General features: G+C 46.5%; 1 protein-coding gene across 1 annotated transcript in view; it reads left to right on the top strand.

Annotated features, from left to right (window-relative positions):
- GAN (gigaxonin) overlaps positions 1-1,201 on the top strand; it is a 44,601-nt gene extending 43,400 nt beyond the window's left edge. The window contains exon 12 of the transcript XR_012765295.1: positions 1,118-1,201. The gene's annotated coding sequence lies outside the window, so the exon portion shown is untranslated. The remainder of the gene's footprint in view (positions 1-1,117) is intronic.
- The last annotated feature ends 17,668 nt before the right edge of the window (positions 1,202-18,869 follow it).

The raw sequence follows: 18,869 nt of genomic DNA, 5'->3' as shown, positions 1-18,869 counted from the left end.
GCCTGCGGCCTCCAGCGTAACCACGGGCTGATGACAGGGAATCTGGTGTTGATTTACCCTTGTTGCTGGTGTTCCTGTGCTTATGGCTGTGTAGACGGGCTCTGCCATCTCTCCCCTGCCTTCCTGAGTCTTGGAAACAAAGACAGGAGGGTGAACTTGGGTTTATCCTTGTTCCACAGCCTAGAATCCGAACAGAAAGGAAAGAGGACTGCTGCCTGGTTTCCTTTGCCTTTTATGCACAGAGGAGATATAACTTGAAGTTTCCCTTTCTTCCGCTTTTTACCCCCTTAACTGTTTTCTGAAATGTCACAGGAAGAAATCCAGAAGTGGTTTGTTAAACAGGATTTTCGGCCAAGGCTCTCACCTGGGAGCAAGGCCTCCCTGTGCCTCCTTAACTGCAAGGTCCTTACAATGAGTTTATGAAGCAGGACTTGTGACTCAGACTTGTGTCTGTGCCGCAGGGCATCGCGGTTGTCCCCGAGCTTCTACCCCAGCCCGAGAGGAGGGTGTCCCACCAGCTGTCCCCTGGCAGGGACGCGCTAGGAGAGGCGGTGTGGTGGCAAAGGCTCCCTGCAGGTCAGAGCTGCTGTGGAGAGGTCTGGGGGTGTGAACAGCCCCAGCCTTGCTGATCCAGGCTCTTCCCAGGGCCGGTGCCTCCTTGGTAAGAAGTGGCATCTGTGTCCTTTGCAGAGCCCAGCTCTATGAGCAGGCTTTCGCCAGGCTGAGTCTTCCAGGTGAAGAAGAGAAACGTGGGAAGGATGAGAAGCTTTGCAGAGCAGGTAATTGGCTCCCGGTCTCCAGAATCTCAAATCAAGCAGCAGCTCCCGCTTTTCACTAAGCTCTGTGCTGCCAAGTCAGTTCTTCGGCACAACGATCACCAGAAACAGTAAAATTAACTGAAAAATGAATTGCTGTTCAGATTCAATACAACCCTTTGCAGCAGCTTCCAGCCAAAAAGTAAAGTCGGAGTCAAAAATTAATGCAGAATCCAGAGGGTCCTGGGAAAGGTGCGAGTCATTTGAGGTGGATGTTGTGGCCACTCAACAGATTTTGACAGCTGCTCCAGGTGAAGCCAGCAGCAGCAGGATCAGACCTGTTATTCTTTCTTTTTCTCCAGTGTATTTGGATGCGCACAGGCCAAGCTCTGTCACGTGTGGTCTCTGAGGAATCGTGAACCCCAACAGCGTGGGCTGGGCTGGAGGAGTTGGCTAATGGAGAATTTACGGTAAGAGCAAAATGTATTTTTAACCACCAGGATATGCTTATCGTCAGGAAAGGGCAAGCAGCACTCCTATCTCTCCAGGGAAGAGGAAGTGTTGAGCATGACTTTAGTTTTTTCCAACTCCTTTCCAAACTCTGAAAGGTTTTTCTTCTTGCTGAGACCTGTTGTTGTCTTAAATCAGGGAGCTAAACACACATCAATCCTGGGTCACAGGTGAAAAATATTAAATGCCAGGCATATAGTGTTTTTCCATTGCATGTGATGTATGTTCAGGAAAGACCTTTGGAAAAAGTGCTTTGAAATGAGTCTGTTGTGCTTTTTTTAAATACACTAAGAGCCTGTCCAGAAGCTTAATTTTTCAGGGCAACTTTGATGTTTTCCGTCTTGAAGAGGAAATCAGGTTCTCCTCACAGTCCTCTACCCTGCCCTGCAGCCTCTGGAACAAGCAGCACATGAGGTGCCTGCGACCTTGGGCTGCTCCTTGGCTTGGGTGCTTTGCTCAGGAAGGGTCTGGACGCGTCCCCTCACTTGCCGTGGTGCCCGTTTGAACTCCCCACCCCAGAGAGCTGGGCCCGTAAATACCTGCTTGCCTGTTTTAGTCAGCGTTAGGAGTGACAAAGAAAAGAAACTCTTTGAAATGCTAAAAGCTGCCTGCCCGAAGAGAGGGGCCCAAGGGTGGTGTCACCGGTGCCTCGCACCATTCCCAGGTGTGAGCAGCACTGCCCACCTCCTCAAACCCAGTCTGTCCTCCCGCGGGCATCCTTGTAGCTACCAGACCTCCCTCTGCGCCTGATCTCCAGGCTCCCTCCTGCCCTTCCCCAGTGCGCCTGCTCTGAGGATGGTGGAGTCCTTAGCGCTCCTGCTCACGCTCTGCTCTGCAGTCTCAGATTTACAAGCTGTAGCCCACACACTGAAATAATGGCGCGGTGCTGTGGCACTGGCCAGTCTCCGCGCGATGAGGCGGCTGGGCAGCGGGTTAGGCATGACACCGTGGCCTGCCATTAATGCCCACTTACTCTCCACCTCGGTTTTCTTTCATCGCTGGATGTGGTGGCCTCGCAGGGACAGGGAGGGCTCTGCTGCTCACCCAGGCTGAGTGGGTTTGTCCTAGATTTCTTCTCCATGGTGGTGATGAGCCTGCGTCTGAGGGTGGGTCACCCCGGGCAGGCGTGGGGAGAGCAGACGCTGCCCCGGGTCTGCTCGGTCTGGGATCTGAATGTCTCCTTGGGAAGGGCCCATCTGTTCCCATCAGCTGCCCGGGGAGCTGAGGGCAACGCTCTCCTCTGCGAAGGGCTTGGACATCAGGCGGGGTGATTCTTTGCCTCCTGCCACCTGTGCTTCAGCAAGTTTTGCTGATTTGCAATTAAACCTTCTTTCATGTTGGTTTTAATTGCCCTCTCAGTTCCCCACACTGCAGAGTAATGCTGAAGAATCTATTTGCGGCCTTTCAATTCATCTCCGCATTTCAGCTGCGTCTGTGCTGTTCTTCTTGCTGTCGTAGTGTGACGTATTCAGGGAGAAAAGTGCAATTCCCTCATCTGAAACTCACGTACCACATCTTAGGGCTTGCCGTGAGGCACCGGAACGTTCCTGGCTCTACCTGCTTTGAAGAGCAAACAAAGGAAAGCTGTAAGCACCACGTTGTCTGGTCTTGGCAGATGCTTTGGAGACCAGCCTGTTTTCATGGAAATTAGGTTGTTACTATTAGTTTATTTTTTGTCAGGACCTGAGCGATTCCTCAATCGTTTTTCCATTTTCATAAAGCGGTTTGTGAGTCATGCACACGTAAAACGAAGGAGTTAGCAAATGCTGCTTCCCTTTGATGTAAGGTAATCTAGCCTTCTCTTTTTTGTAGCTGCTCCCTGGAATTTTCCACCTTATTATGCATATTTCAATGAAAGTTGGAAAAGAAAAACCCCCACTACCTTGTATTTGTTTAAAGAGAACAGGAAGGTTGTGCAAGCTAAAATGAAAACAAAACTGGTTTGCAGCTGAATGGTTGTGTCACCCACACGTTAAGAAAGGAGACGAGAACAGGGCTGAGGAAGAACATTCTGAAACAAACCCTTCAGGTGTGGGCAGGTGGCTAAGGTTAAACAGTCCCTGCTCAGAGGAAGGTGCTGGGCTCACTGCTTGGTACGGGAATAACATTATGCCATCGTAATATTTTCCTAAGGTGGAAAAGTGGCTTTAAACGCAGGCACGTTCCATTTCTCTGCATTCAGAGATGTAGTGGCAGCGTCAGAACCAAGTGCACCACTGCTCAGTTCAATGTTTACAGTGTTTCCCAACTTTTTTCTCCATGCTGAATGGCATTTTATATCCTCCAGATGTTAGTCTGGTGATTGACCAAAATCTAACAGTTTCCTGCTACCTGCTGTTAACTGCCCATTCCAGCTTTCTGGGCTCCTTTTTTTCCTTAACCTAACCTGGTCCTTGGAGCTGATGTACTTAAAACCACCTCCAGACCCTGCTCTGAGATGACAGATGCTCTTTGGATTTGCTTTTCATTGTCAAACACATTGTTGTAAAGGTTCTAAAGATGAACTTTTGCTTGCCTAAATAGATGCTGAGAATAACTTAGGGGTAGCATAGCTGCTGCCTACTTGATCCTTGAGTTTGGAAAGGAAGGTATAACATTATTCCAAATTTTTCCATATCTGTAGAAGTGAATTTGAACTAGACATGTTCTCTGTTTCCACTCTTTCACTGTCATTGGCATTGTGGTGAGAGAACGTCTTCCTATAGGATTTCTCTGGGACATTCAGTTCTCTGGATGTACTTAGGATTTGTGGTTAAATAAATAAACATCGTCTTTTTCTTTACGATTGCATTTAACCATTTGGAAAAGACAGTTACCTGAGTTCAAGAACACTAGAGTAACATAGTTTAATAGAGGAATCATCACAGCCACAGGCATCTATACCCCTGTGCTGTTTTTAGAGAAATCTGGAAGGCAGGAATCTTCCACAAAGTTTCTGGGGCTGAATCAACACCCTGTTTCCAACGTGCGATGTCAGTGTTGCTCTTGGGGTTGACGCTGAGTTATAAGCAGCATGAAGATCACAAAGTAAGGCCCAAATCCAACAAATATTTAGAGCTATGCTTAGTTTTGGTATTTGCAAGATCTTTGGTCTGACTTTGTGAGAGCCCTGTGAACGTAGCAGACTGCTAGACGGGGAAGTGTTGCGTGGACCTAGAATAACGCATGGTCGAAAGCAGAACAGATCAGGGAATCTGAAAATTTGCAGGACCAAGGGAGTGCATTCTCAGCAGAACTCACACGTTCTTCCACCGCTCCCCCACGGTACCAGTCTATTAGAGAGACCTGAAAAAAACCCAGTTCTTGCCAGCCTGGGTGACTCCCATCACAACTATAACAGGTTTATTCCATTTACAAGTTAAAACAAGTTTCTCCTCTCTCTTGAAGGTACATAATTATCAAGATCATCCTGATTGCTACACCCGTTACCATTGCCTATAATCATTGTGTATTTGCACTTTCCCAGCACAGTCCTGGCTGGCAAAACAAAGCTTGCATGTGTGATAACTTTAAGACTCTTTTCCTGAGCGCTGGATGCCATGAATCAGAATGATGAAGTGATTTGTCCAAAGCACAAAGCAGATGCAATGTTTCTGCAGTGCAATCCTACTAAATCATGAATGTCACCAAATTCACAAATAGTATCTAAAAATATTAAATCCTAAGGTCATAAATATGATCTGTTTCTATTCATACTGGGAGCCTCAAACCTTAACTATTTATTTTTTCCTATAAACAAAAAGCTCCTAGAAACTTGAAATTATGGTAGTTTAAACTTTCTCCACGCCAAAAAAATTTCACAAAAGTAGTAGTTCTGTTTGGACAATATGTTGTTTGGAGCCAGAAAAGCATCTAAGATTTTATCTGCTTCTCTCAGTTAATTGTTGTTCTTGCTTTGGCTAACTGCAAGTAACCTACCTGCTGGTTATCAGCGAGTGAACCGCAGGTGGCAGTTAGGAGCGATAATGCTGGTGAGCATTATCTCAGCAGGGATGAATGGTCCAGCAACGAGGACAGAGAATCAGTCCTGGTGGCCTCGGTTCTGGTCCTTGCCCTTCTTTGCATCACCTGTGTGACTGGCAGGCTACAGAGAGGCAGATATTTGTACAGGCCAGAAGATTCAAGATCATCCTCTGATCTCTTCAAAGTCAGCTCATACCTCGGAGGAGACGGAGATGCTTCTGTCTTGTCCCCTGTTTTTAGACAGGAGAAAACAGACCTGACTGGTGTGCAGTGCTAATCCACGGTGACTGAGAGGCTCTCACCCCTCCTTAACAGGGGCTTTCCAAGCACCTCCGCTAGCTCCAGATGTTGTCTGGGGAGCAGAGCCACCGACAGGGTGTAGACTAGGGCAAAGGAGGGAAGGCTGCCTGTACAGGTGGCTGATACCATCATGATGGGAAGGATTTTGCCTAGAGCTTCTGACACACAGAAAAGCCTGCTGTCAGCTGACTTCTGTGAGATAAGCACAATTTTTTGCACTACTGCTGCTCTGAAACTCTCCCATAGCTGTAGGGGCAGACGGATGTCTCCTTTTGCCATCGGGCCCAGCAAGATGCAAAGAGATCTCACCTTTAATGCTTCAGTGCACAGTGATGCTGCTGGAGGGAGGAAGTGTGAACAAGATGAAACTGCTCCAGCACCTTTAGCTCTCCCTGCTCACTCTCTTTGCTTTTCTGGTCATCTTGAACCTCTCCTACTGCTCAGCAGAAACTTTGTGCAATATTCTCCAGGGAGATGAACCTCGTGTGAATGCCCCTGCACTTCTGATGGCTAGAGGAAGGCTGAGCCCCTTCCCTTACAAATTTCGACAAGCCTCTTCAGTAGATTCACACATTCCAATTTGCTTTCACAAGGCTAGTTGGTGACAAGTGACACCATAACATCCTCTGAGACTTCTCACCCAAAGTATTACGCAAATTGTATGTAAACTTACTCTCACTATGCAAGGTAAGTCATGCCTGAATGCATTTTTTGTTGATGGATGTCCTGGGGCTCAGAGTGCCATTTCCTACCGGGGGTCCCCCGAGGCACGCACCAAACCTGGAGCATCCCCAAGGGGTCGAGAATTTCGGAGCGCTGGCGGCGAAGGAAACTTCCTGGGCTCAAACTTACACTCTGAAAGCCCTCCCGCTGCAGCATCCAGCCCTCCCACGTGGCAGCGGCGTTCTTCTGCCACATCAGCATCATCGCAGCTCTGTCCAGAAGGGAGCTGCCCTCACCCAGGCCACAGGGAAACCCACAGCAGCTGCTCAGTGGGAGAAACTCCGTATGTGGCCACTGTCGCAGGCAGAGATGGCCTTGCTCCCAAAGCAGGGGCTGGAGAGCTGCCGGACGGGTAGTGCGGGACAGTCCCACGCGTCCCTTCTCTCTGACGCTGGCAGGTGGTGCTGGCCAAGGCCCAGCCCGCACACCAGAGCTAACACAGCCACGGCCAGGGTTCCCAGGGACGCCACGGCGTTGCAAACACGCATGGCCTTGGTCATGTACTATGGACCGAGCGCACCCGGCTCCCCGCCGCTCACACGCGGTGCCAAATCCCACTTCCTCTGAGCTCTTTCAGTATTAGCACGCCGGGTCATACGTCGGATGGGTGCAGGGACAGGGAAGTCTGATCAGAGCCTTTGGTTTTGTGTGCATCTGGCTGGGGTCTGCTCTCTTTCTGTTGCTCCTTCTGGGCCCTATTCTAGTCTTTTCTCCCTTTTTTTTTTAATCTCCCTTAAAGGGGCTCACCACCAGTAAGCATCCCCTGGGACTGCCTCTCTCTTTGCTTCCCCTAAGATCATTGCTGTTTGGGTTGCCTGCTGGAGAAGGAGACCGCAGCATCACCCAGACCCGTGACTTTTGGGAATAAAGAGTGGCTCGTTACAATTTATAGCCTGAGCCCTAAATAATGGGCCCTGAATCCATGCTTCATTTGTGCCAGTTCACAGCCTGGTGGCTTATACTGAGAGTTCTGTGCAGGCTACTTTTATCTTGCTTTTTCATCCCAATTTTGGCATAGCTTTCACATGGCTTCATGTAATCATACCGGCAAAGAAAGGCTGGAGGGCTTGAAGAGCTGAGGAAGGTTTGCTTCTCCAGTTCCTGTCATGGAGACAGTAACTTCTGCAAGGGGTGAGGGAACAGGCAACGTCTGCAGTGGCTGCTCAAGCCAAGGTGTCAGGCCATGGAGAGAAGTAGGAAGCGGCTGTGCCGGCTCCCCAGCTGTTGGGGACCCCCGCTCTCATCTGGCCAGCAAACCCACAGGCTGTTCACACCACCTTTGGCTGGAGTGGATTTACGTACTGTGCATTCAAACCCTAGTTGGCTTTGTACCAACCTCCCTGTGCAGGCAACCCCTAAGTAACCGTCTTGCCCAAAGTGACTTGCCCACTTGACTCTGGGTAAGTACGCGCTTTCCCAGCTGGCTCATTGTTCTGCTGCTAAATATTGCTCAGTTATCCTAACCATGCCAAGCCTGATTTTTATCTGTGGATTCTGCAAGGCAAGCTGTGGAATGCAAATTATGCCAGTGTATTTGCAGGTCTGTGCTGAGGAGGAGATCCCTGGAGCTTGATCCTTCTGTTTCTGAATGACTCATGGTTGTTATGTAGGTTGTATTGCCCCACCACTTTGAGATATGAAATGCTGGGGTTTTGCAGGTCACTTTTCTTTTGTAAAAGAACACAGGGTCATGAAATCTGTATGTGTGTCTAGCAGGAAACCGGCATTCCAGCAGTGATCACACACTACTTGTATGCAAACCTTCTTTCCAAAATCTCACCCAAAATCTCTCTCCAGGCAAAGGCGGTGTCCCCTCAAGCGCTTTACAGGGCTCCAGTGCTTAGAGAAGGAACTCTGACTGCAGACAGCAACTGTTAACATAGCAAAGTCTAATGTAATGCAGGCTGCTTTCTGCAGGCTTTTTAGTTCAGATGAGCAGTATAATCCTTTGCTTTCACTTAATAACCCCAGCAATCAAGAAGAGGTGGGGGAATCGTTTGATATTTATATGTTTGTTTGATAGAGTGCACATAAATGACTGCAAGTGCTTGCAAATTTTAGTAACTCTTGAAGTTACCTTCCAGTTGGTCTGGTTAGATGTCCTTTCTGCTCTGCTGCTGAACACAGGAGGCAATTTTATCAGCTGCCTCAGTGAGAGAGAATTTGTGGCTTCCTTGCATGGAACAAGGCAAGAACAGGTTAAAAAATCTCACCTTAGCTGGTTTCTCCTTCCCAAACAGCCAGCTATCTCTCTGCAGTCAGGCTGGGTGGATTAGCTGCTGTGCCAGGAAAGAATGATGAGCCTCCTGCAGCACCCACTCGCCCGTGGGAAGGGATGACCCAGAAGGGAGCTGTGAAGAGGGTAGGGAGCGCTTGGTGAGAGCAGGCACCTCTGCCTTGTGAGCAAATTAGAGTGTGTTTGATCGCTGCACGGCTCTAGGACAGCCCCACAAAGCTCAGCCCTGCATGTGAAGTCTTATGGATTTAATGAATGTCTGGATCCAGCGATCCGAACGCTTACGGCTGCCTCATCCGTGCTTTGAGTTTACTCCTGGCTAACACACGCTGCCACACTGACGTCTAGGCCAATTTTGTCACAGGCCTGGGTTTTTGCAAGTTACCTCCAAGTTTCCTCCGTTTGCCGACGCTTCGTCCAGCCTGCCCTGTCTGTAGCTGCGGCGCTGGGGAGTGATGTCCACACCCGGCTGTGGTAAGGCACAGGAGGACGCGTGCGGCGCCAGGGAGGTGGCGATCCGGCGGGACGAGGGGCACGGGGTTTGTGTTTGCCACTAACATAGCATGAGGGTTTTTCAGACTGTTCTGGAGAGCCAAACCAGATGGTTTAGGTGACTTCAGCAGAATGCAGGACAGGATTTGACTTTGGGTACGTTTCCGTCTGAACATGAGGAAGAACTTCTTCCCTCTGAGGGTGACGGAGCCCTGGCCCAGGCTGCCCAGGGAGGTTGTGGAGTCTCCTTCTCTGGAGATATTCAAGACCCGCCTGGACGGGGTCCTGTGCGGCCTGCTGTAGGCGACCCTGCTTCGGCAGGGGGGTTGGACTAGATGACCCACAGAGGTCCCTTCCAACCCCTACTATTCTGTGATTCTGTGTGATTCTGTGATTTGAAACTGGTTTAAAAAAAATGCTAGCAATAAACAGCAAAATGTCACTCATTTTAGCAAATGCAAGACCTGTCCTGAATACATGCTCTCTCTTCTATTTTCTCTATTTTCGTGCTCTATTTGACAGTGGTTTCTGACTGACTTCCAGCAAGGCAATAGTCAACCTGACTAGTATTTGTCACCTCCTATGAGCTAAATATAATTTGGATTTTATTTACCTCACAGTATTTCTTTAACAAGCTCTCTGATGTGAGTTCTTCCTGGAAAAAAGAATTCCCCACATTGCTGTCCTCACGCAAAATAAATAAAATCTTTCTGTCTTCTTGCCACATTTAGATCTATATATATCCCTGGTACACAGAGGAGATATCAGCTTGGGAATTGGCAAGCTGAGGGTAAATAAATGAATTTACAGTAAGGCCTGGTTATTGTTTTTAAAGACCTATTGAAAGGAGAAGACTGTTCTTAATTTTCTCTCCTAATCTCATTTCAAGATGTTTAGCTCGTAAAGGTCTGTCAGAACATGGGGCCCGGACTTTTATCTTCACTCTCCAGTTGAAAACCTGGAGGACGCTCTGGTTTTTCACTCCTGGCTGTGGTCACGAGGAGAAGCCGTAGCCAACATGGGGCAGGATCCTGCGAGCCGCCGTAGCGATTCCTTGTCCAGAAGTGAAAAGAGCTGTTAATCCTGCCTTGTTTGCTTTGCACACCACACCCCTGCTCGTTGCCCACAATCTAAATCGCAGAGGCGGCCAAACTCGCTTCCTGTTAAAAACAATGGCCCTGGCTGACACATCGCCCGGTAACGCACGAAGCAAAGCGCGGGGGGAACGGCCGGGTGGGTTGTACGGGCAGATGGGCCCCACGGCTGGGGTTGGTGGTCCCTGCAGAGGGGCCACCACCCGTGCCCCAGACAGGCGGCAGGCTGGGGCAAAACCTAGGGGCTGCTGATAGTGTGCTGTGGAAAGAAATGGCTTTATGGAGGATGTTAATTAGAGGAAGCGTATCTGGGAACATGGGGAAAACTTCCTGAAAAGAACAAGAGTGAACAGGATCATCAAAGGCTTATGAATTTAGTGGGAGTTTCTATGGAGAAGCTAGATTGTAAATGTCCAACTGTCTCAAAATCTGAGTCATGCTTTTCTCTGGAAGAAGGAAGATATTTTGTGGCAGAGAATATTTTCATTATGTAGTTTTCATTTGAAGGATCATATGCGGAGAATATAAGTCCTAATTTCCTCAGTTTGTTTCACCTCTTCTAGGAAATGCATGCAACAATCGGAGCCGATGTTATTCGTGTCTAATAGCACTACTGGGAAGAGCTGTGCTGCGTAGGAGTCTCTGCAAACAGAGGATATATAGAAAATGGCCCAGGTGTTTCTCAGGAACTATACTGGATCACAGCCAACATGTCATGGAGGTCGTAGGTAACGTACCCAGCACTTCCCTGTGCAAACGTCTTTGTGTTCACAGTGTCTGGCTAACAAAGGCCAACACAAGCTTGGTGTGAGCAGATTTGCTGTCCTTTGAACACCGGGCCACCAATGCTGAAAACTTCTGATTCTGCTATACCAACACACATCCAGTGACTGTATCTGTAGTCTTAGGATGTGTACCAGCTTCCAAAATAGCAACCACCTTTCTCTTGTTAGAAATGGAGAATGCCACTGCCTCGTGTACAGGGCCACTGCTGCTTCCCCGTGCTTACCCTGGTGAGGTGCCGCGGGGTTCGGTTGTTTACGCTGTTGAACTGGCCGAATAGTGCAGCGAAGGGGTGGTGAGTCAGGTCCACGATTGTTCAAGTGCAGGAAAACAAGCTGTGTGTGCAAAGTGATCTGGGCACCGGCGCCGGAAAATCCGTCTGAACCCTTTTGCTATTGGTTTGAGGAGGCTCCTGTTATGAAAGTGTTCCTGGGCCATTAGTAAGGGTTATTTTTCAAGGGATGCTGGCACGTTGGGAAACTTTGCACTTATTTTGATTTTAATGTTCTTTCGTTCTGCATTCTGGCTCAGAAGAATACCTTTCCCTGTGAGCTGGAATTACAGCTGGAACCAGGCTATGGGTTCAAAATTAATCCAGTATCCGAGAGATCTACCTCAATGATAGGGGTTAGAAATAATATTCCCTGTCTCTACCTACAGTTTCTCCACCTACAGTTTCTGAGGGAATCCTGGGCGTACCTCGGGAAGGTTCTCTCTCCCAGTTTTTATCTTTGCTGTGGGATCAGATGACATCTGGCCCTATCGCTTTGTCAGCTTTTAGATAATTTACCATTTCCATCTCTGTTTCAACATGATCTATACCATCCTCCCCTGAGACATTTTAATGTCTGGAATGAACTCCCCCATCTTCTCTGGTGAACACTGAGGCAGATGATTAGCTGCAGCCAAATCGACCCCTTTTTTTTCTGTAAATGATCCCTTACTGTCTCCTCCTTCCTTTCCTTGATATTAACTAACATCCTCGTGAAATGTCTGACTCCTTGGTTTTTCTAGGGAAAATTTTAAACAAAACCACATTCAGAAACACAGACGTACACACCAAAACGCGAACAATGAACGCTTACAGACAACCAACAGCATGCTCACAGAGGCGTGCTTACATAGGGATACAATGACGTAAATCAACACCCAGAAGCATTTATTAAATTACCCAGATATATACACAGAGGGACTGGCAGATGGGTTAAGGCTGCATTTTTACTGGTGAATAAATGAAAATATCACTTTAATGCCCACGGGAGAGTATTTTGGAAAAGCGGTGGCAGCAGCAGCACCAGATATTAAAGGTGATAACATCTCTTTATTCACTTTTTCAGGCTAATTGGCTTATCCTAGGAAATGGCAACTGCTGCATAGCAAGCGTGAATCCATATCATTTAATAATCAAAAGCAGTGTGAAAACAGCATAGCAGTCTTTCCTGAAATCATCCCCTGTTCCCAGGCAAGGAATGATTCCTGGAACTCACATCTCTAAACTCTCTCTTTTGATTGCTCTGGGCAGCCCCATCTTCCTTTCGTCTTTCTAAAAAACACGAAAGCAAACTCAAGTCTCTGCATACAATCATGGGAAGAATTATTCCCAGAACCCAGCTATACAGCTCCTAATGTATTAAAAGGACTTTTTCTTGAATATCCATTGTCAGAGTATGGCGCATTAGGAAATACGGAGTTAGTGAACAGCTGGTACTTGGTTACCCCCACACCCATTTAAAGAGGCATTTTTACCCACAGATGCAAGTTAACTGAAACAGCTGCACCAAGTAAACTGGCTGAAAGTCTTTATTTCCTGGCCTACATGCAGGTCTTTCTTGTTTTCTTGTAATCTCCTTAGATGTCCTTGAACCATGGGATTCACTGGTATCTTCAATATGCTTACGCTGAGTTATAAGTTATACGGTATGAGGCCTCGGAACATGTTAAACCAGCACCATGATCCCTGCTTGCCCTTCTCTACCCAGTGCACCAGTCCTGCTAACTTCACCCAACATTTTCTTTATTTCATGTTTCACTGCTGAAATTTGCATGCTGTTTAGAATGGTAATGATCTTTGCTCTTGACTGCAGGCCAAACAAGAGGTGAAACCCCGGCTGTCTGTACTCACCAACAAGACCTGGTACACACAGAATGCCTGTATTCTGCTGCTGTTGATAATCACCCAGCCCAGCCCCATGCTTCCCACATCACATCCGTGAACTCGTGCAGCTCCTCCCTGTCCTCCCATCACCTGTTGTGGATGTGGTAAACAAATGCAAATTGATATCCACGTTGGTGCAATTTGCTGGTGGAGCTAACCAATTCACAAGTCACTTTTCACTAACAGCTGTAGCATCCTTCATACTCTCAAGGCCTTACTAAAGGCTTTAAGAGCTAGTGCTAGATAGGCAGTTCTTTCCTACAATGTCTTGTTCTGTATTTGTGTCTCAAAGCTTTCTATAGTATCAAAGAAAAGCTCCATCAAGGTATATTCTTTTTAAGTTTTTTTCATATTATGGAAAAATAGGCACGTGTACTGAAAGCGAAATTTATGTATCAAAGAAAATGCTCCATTTTGCAATATTGCAGTAGCTCAGAAACTCTGATTTCTGTGGTCAGCCATACCCTTGGGCACTATCAAAGCTATATGCATGATTTTTTTTTTTTCCCTGGTTGTGATGTGTGATGTATTACTTCTAGGTATATGGTGCAGTCTGTCCATGTGGGTGAAATCTACCATCACTGACCATCTGTTCTTTCCAGAGAATTCTCTTGGTATTTGTCATCATCTTGCTCTGCTGCATGTCAGCCGGGCACTGTCCTAAGCAAGTCACTGTCATTCTCTTGTTTTCTGTTTCCCCTTGCATTGTAAAGCCTCCAGGGATACCATACTTTCAAGAAATCAGCTATGCTCAGCTGATAGACAGGTAAAAACGATAAGATGTATAAAATTACCAAAGCATACCCAAACAGCTGATTTTTTTAGTTGTATCTGGGAATCTATAAATCACAAAAGATAACTACATTAAATTGATGCTTCTCTCTGTTCTTTGTATTTGTTTTCTTAGACTTCTTAGGTCAAGGGCTATCTTAGGAGGTGCTTAGCACAACAAAGCCACAAGCACTGGATGACAGTGCACTGTCATGGATGGGAGTTTCTGCTTCACTTTATAGCCCTGCTCATATTAAAGTAATGTTAGGAAAGGACCAAGGACAAGTGGGAGAGTTTCAGCTGCCTTTTGTGTAACATTGTTTTGAAACGATTGTAACACAGGAATTTAATAATAAAAGCAATAATTAAGGATGTCACTTTATCTTCTCTTTCTTCTTCTGTGGCACCTCTTCACCAAAGGATCTGTGGGTATTAATCCTGCTGATACTTGATGCTCTTTCCCATTCTGCTTTTTTTCTCCTCCCAGTCTTTCAAAAAATAATCCAGTCTTTCAGCATTTCATCCTCTTCTAATTTCACTTCCCCGGTGTGCTGGTTCAGTGACTGAAGACATACTTCCCTAATCTGTGGACTACCTTTTTCTTTCTTAGTTGTTCTTCCTCTGGGGAAATTTCACCGTACTGTGACAAGCTCACAGCTCTGCATCATATCCCATTTCCCTTTGACTTCTAATGCTTATTTGTGTTATGGTGATGTTTTATATGCGTTAAGAGCTAATAGAGCATTTCGAACTGACGAGCACTCGCAACGTGGACTGACTGGTAGGATGTGACCTATTGATGAAATAGGAAACATGAGCTGCGGAGTGGGAACAATAATGCAGGCAGTCTAACGGAAAGAGTGACTTTTCACTACGTCCTGCCCAATGACATGTTTTTACATACACCTTGATGGCAGTAAGCACTAAAGGAAAAAGAGATGGCAGCCTGATGAATTTTGTTGGCACCTCTTCTTTTCCCAGGACTTTTTCCATTCCTGGGTGTGTGGGTGGCCCTGGAAGAAGGTAGAGGCTCGTAGAGAAGAAGTGTACCACTTAGTTCTGCTGTCACTTAGAAGGGTGAATGCGGGGAAGGGCGGCTGGTACCTTACCTGTGTTATCCGATCGGACGCAGCAAAGCAGAAGAGAAATTTCAGGCTCTTCCTCCTCTTCTTTGTGTCTTCTGCTTATTTCCTTCCTATCTACTAATTTATTTTAGTTGCCTCTGTTTCTGTTTGTCCAATTCGGACTTAGACCTGAGAGTACAGACTTGAGACTTCCTCTTTCCACTTAAATAAATTCCTTCTCCGCAGGAAGTCTGTTAACGCTGCTTCTCTTCAGGTAAGTTTTACCTACTTTGTATAGCGTTCCATCCTGCTGATATCAGATCAGGTAACAGTCAGGCTGGAGTGTTGTTCAGATCAGCAGATGGCAGACTCCTTCTAGCAATTGATGCCACCAGCTTCATCCTACATCCCCCTACATCAGAACATCTGATGATGACAGGCAGAAAAAAAGTACCATTTCTGCATCATGCACTCAAAAGTGTGCATTAGATCAGTGAGGAATCAAAGATATATTTGTCAGCAGAGTGTGCGTGACATGCAGTTAGCCCTGTAGTGTAATGTGCATCAGCTGGGAAAACAAGACCACAGAGACTGAGTAAACCTGAGAGCAGTAGAAATCTGAATGTCAGAGATGTTGGAGAATTACAAGCTCACATCAGAGTCTGATTTACCTCTTACTACTCCACCTGTGAGGCCTCCTCCAAAACTGATGTTAGGCTCAGAAGTGGGTGATGAGAAATCTGGGAAAAAGAAAGAGATGCTTGCAAATGCAATCTTCATTTTATGTGTCTGTGATCAATGATGCCCTAATCAAGTCCGCCCTTCCCTTGGGGGCGACTACAGAACTGCTCCTTGCAGGGTGGGCTTCTTTAATCTTTATCTAGTCAGGTTTTAAATGCCCGTCAGTCCTTTTGGGAAACAATTCTGTTTTCGAAAGTTTTATGACTTGCTGAATCCTCTTAACACCACCACGCTGATTAATTTAAACAAACTTCAAATGCAGGACTTCTAAGCATTACTGATACAGCATCTCTTTTATGTTTTATATGTTTGCTTCAATGGGTTGTATTCCCCAGTTTCACTAAAGAATGGTTTTAAAGTATTTTTTAACAATACAGCATTGTTATGAAAATGAGCTGACTAGTGAGCCTGATAGCAGGAATTTGCTCTGAGTCAACAGTAGCAATTTGCAAGCATTGACTAACGAATTCCATAATCCATGCAGCACCTCTGTGAATAAGGGGAGAAAGAAGCTCCATTATCTCTAATATGCATCGAGGATTCAAAGGCCAGAGGGCCAGCTGCTGTGTAAGAGCCAAAACGGATATTGAATACAAGTTGGGAATTCCTGGTGCTTGCTTTTCTGCTTGGAAAAACTGTATCTCCCATCTCTGCACAGACAACTCTGAGACATGTTGAGCGGACAAGAGCAGTGGGGTTTTTTTACAAAACGCGTGAATGTGGTAGGCCCTTACAGCCTCCGACCGAGAATTTCAGCAAGAGACAATGAAAGGAGATTTCTTTTCTTCCCTCTTTGATTGACTGAGGAAAGAGTTTGCCACAACATCTGTTAATATTGTAAGAGATTCTGTAAAAAAAAAACACCCAAACAACAACCAGGAATAATTCAAAGGTGGGGTAATGGTTTATTTTATTCCTTTCCCTTGTTTTCCCTTTGGAAGTGTCCTACAAACCCAGCAAAGCCCCTCTGGGGACAGTGCTGTCTCCCCTGGTAACGCATCCCCTGTTGAGGCGTCTCTGTACTTCTACCTGCCCCTTGCCACAGCTGCTCTGTTACTCCCCTCAGCTTGTCATAGAACGCCACTGCATGGATCTACTCTCAGGCAAGGTGCCTTCAGGCAATATTTTTTTCCTGCGTGGGTTTTGACATCTCAAGTGTTTTCTCATGGGTTTTCCGAGCCCCCCACTGCTATGCAACCTGTGCTATTGGCACTGAGCACTACTCACAAATTGCTGTCTTCCTTGCCTTCAGAACATCACATTGTTTTTGTTTTAACACATGGTTGTAAGTGGGTGTTACCAAGCTTAAGAAGGTATGTCAGGACAGTGCTTCTGTTTTGGCACCCAGGAATGACCTCTGCAGAACACCTGACGGACTTGAGCATAGACAGGCAGGAGACCAAATGCTGGAAATGTATGAAAAGTGCTTTTTCTCAATATTGGAGTCCCATCTGGAATTTGCAAATGATTGTGTTTATGGGCCTTCCTGGTTTTATGGGCATATAGCTGAGAAGATGAATATTCTGAATAATACAGATCACAACTGAATTAGTTCTGATGAGGGGGGAAAAAAGTCTACATCTATTCCTCTGTCGCTTACCCAGAAGTCTGTCTTAAACCGCAAGGTAGGGATATCCCAGTTTTCCAGGCTACGGTGTCTTTCCATAAGTGATGCTTCTGTTTACAAAAGCTACTATGAAGTGGCAGTGAATAATAAAAAAGAGCAAGATATAAAGAAGTGCGAATGAAAGGGCGGAGCTCAGGAACAGGGTGCAAGACTGGCAGGTGGATCTGAATTGTCCTGCCACTGACCGCTCTTTTGAAGGAAACATCTTCACCTCTGCCTGCTTCCCTCCCAGCCCCGCTCTTGTTTTGGTCCGATTGCACTGGTATTTCTGCAGAGCAGGACAAGTCTCTCTCTGACTCTCTCTTTTCGCCTTCAAATTTGACCTGTACTTACAGGCCCTGACTTAAAAGAGTTTCTGTTTGGTAGTAATATCAATGACAATAAATAAATGAATGACTCAGTTTTCATTTCTAAAGCTTGCATTTCTGTTATAGCACAGAAAAGAAGTATTTCATAGAAAACCTCACAAATTCTTGAATTATTCGAAACTGATAGCATGCCCATGAGCACCTTGCAATTAGCTAGAGGTACGCTTTCACTGATGTGCTATTTATTACGAACTATTTGCTCAGTGTTTATTATATGAACGAATGATTATGTCCCAGTTTCATGATAAACTTCTGGGGGAGAAAAACCAAACATACAGTAGTCCCCAAACACTGCCTTGATATACTGCCAAGCATGTATACCTGAGATGTCTATCGGTCTGCATGGAGCCAGAAGAGGAAGTCTGGAAAAACACAAAGCCAGGAATGCAATTCATCCAGGTTCTGCTCGGTGTAATTTCTAAGGGATGCGAGAAGGGGGTGGTAGTTTTAATGCGTTCAGCCTTGGCTCACATGCCAGCCATGCACTGCAGGCTGGACGGATAACGTGCGTTTCGGCAAGCTGCACAGCAAGCAGCGTGTTTCAATTTCACTTGTCTAGACAGGGTTTTCAGTTGCCCCGTTCTGGCAGGCAATGTGAGATTTCATACCTTGATCTTATCGTGCTGTGCTGAGTTTACTTCAGAGAGAACACCTGCAGCCTGAGAGCGTGGATTCCACGTGAGCTGCAAATGCACAGAGCACCTCTGAGGATGTGGACCTCTGTCCTTGACAGGAGTTGCTAGCAGCCACGCTGCTTGATGCGCTGTGCTTTTGCAATATCTCAATGGATTTCAACACTGGGGAACGGTGGATTTCCAGCAGAGGCTTGGGTCCTTTCAGGTAACTTGTGGGTTGACCGCTACAGACTGATCTCTCTTTTTTTGCTACCTTCTGTGGAATGCGAGTGGAAAACATCTGCTCGAATGTGCCAGGAAATTCACTGAAGAACGCCAGACTCTTTACGTATTGTCCTCCCATTGGTGAGCAGCTCTCGGAGATGACAATTACGGTAGATTTAAAGCAGTGGTTTGAGCAGGTGGCTGGTTTGCACAAACTTTCACCAAAACAGTCACACTGGTTGCAGTTCTTGCTGAGTAAAGCGTGGTGCAGGTGAGTGTAGGCGAGTAGCCCTACTATTGACACTATTATTGTTTGTACCAGAACAGTGCCTCTGGTCAAACAGGAACAGGTCTCCCTTGTACCAGGCATCCTAGGAACTCCTAGAAACAGACAGTTCCTGCAGTAAAAAGCTTACATCTAAACAAAGCTGTCCTTTAAAAATTTGGT

The sequence above is a fragment of the Opisthocomus hoazin genome, chromosome 12 (genome assembly GCF_030867145.1).
Source record: "Opisthocomus hoazin isolate bOpiHoa1 chromosome 12, bOpiHoa1.hap1, whole genome shotgun sequence".
Taxonomy (NCBI): Eukaryota; Metazoa; Chordata; class Aves; order Opisthocomiformes; family Opisthocomidae; genus Opisthocomus; species Opisthocomus hoazin.
The sequence above is the reverse complement of the archived record's forward strand: the minus strand, read 5'-3'. Positions and strand labels throughout refer to the sequence as shown.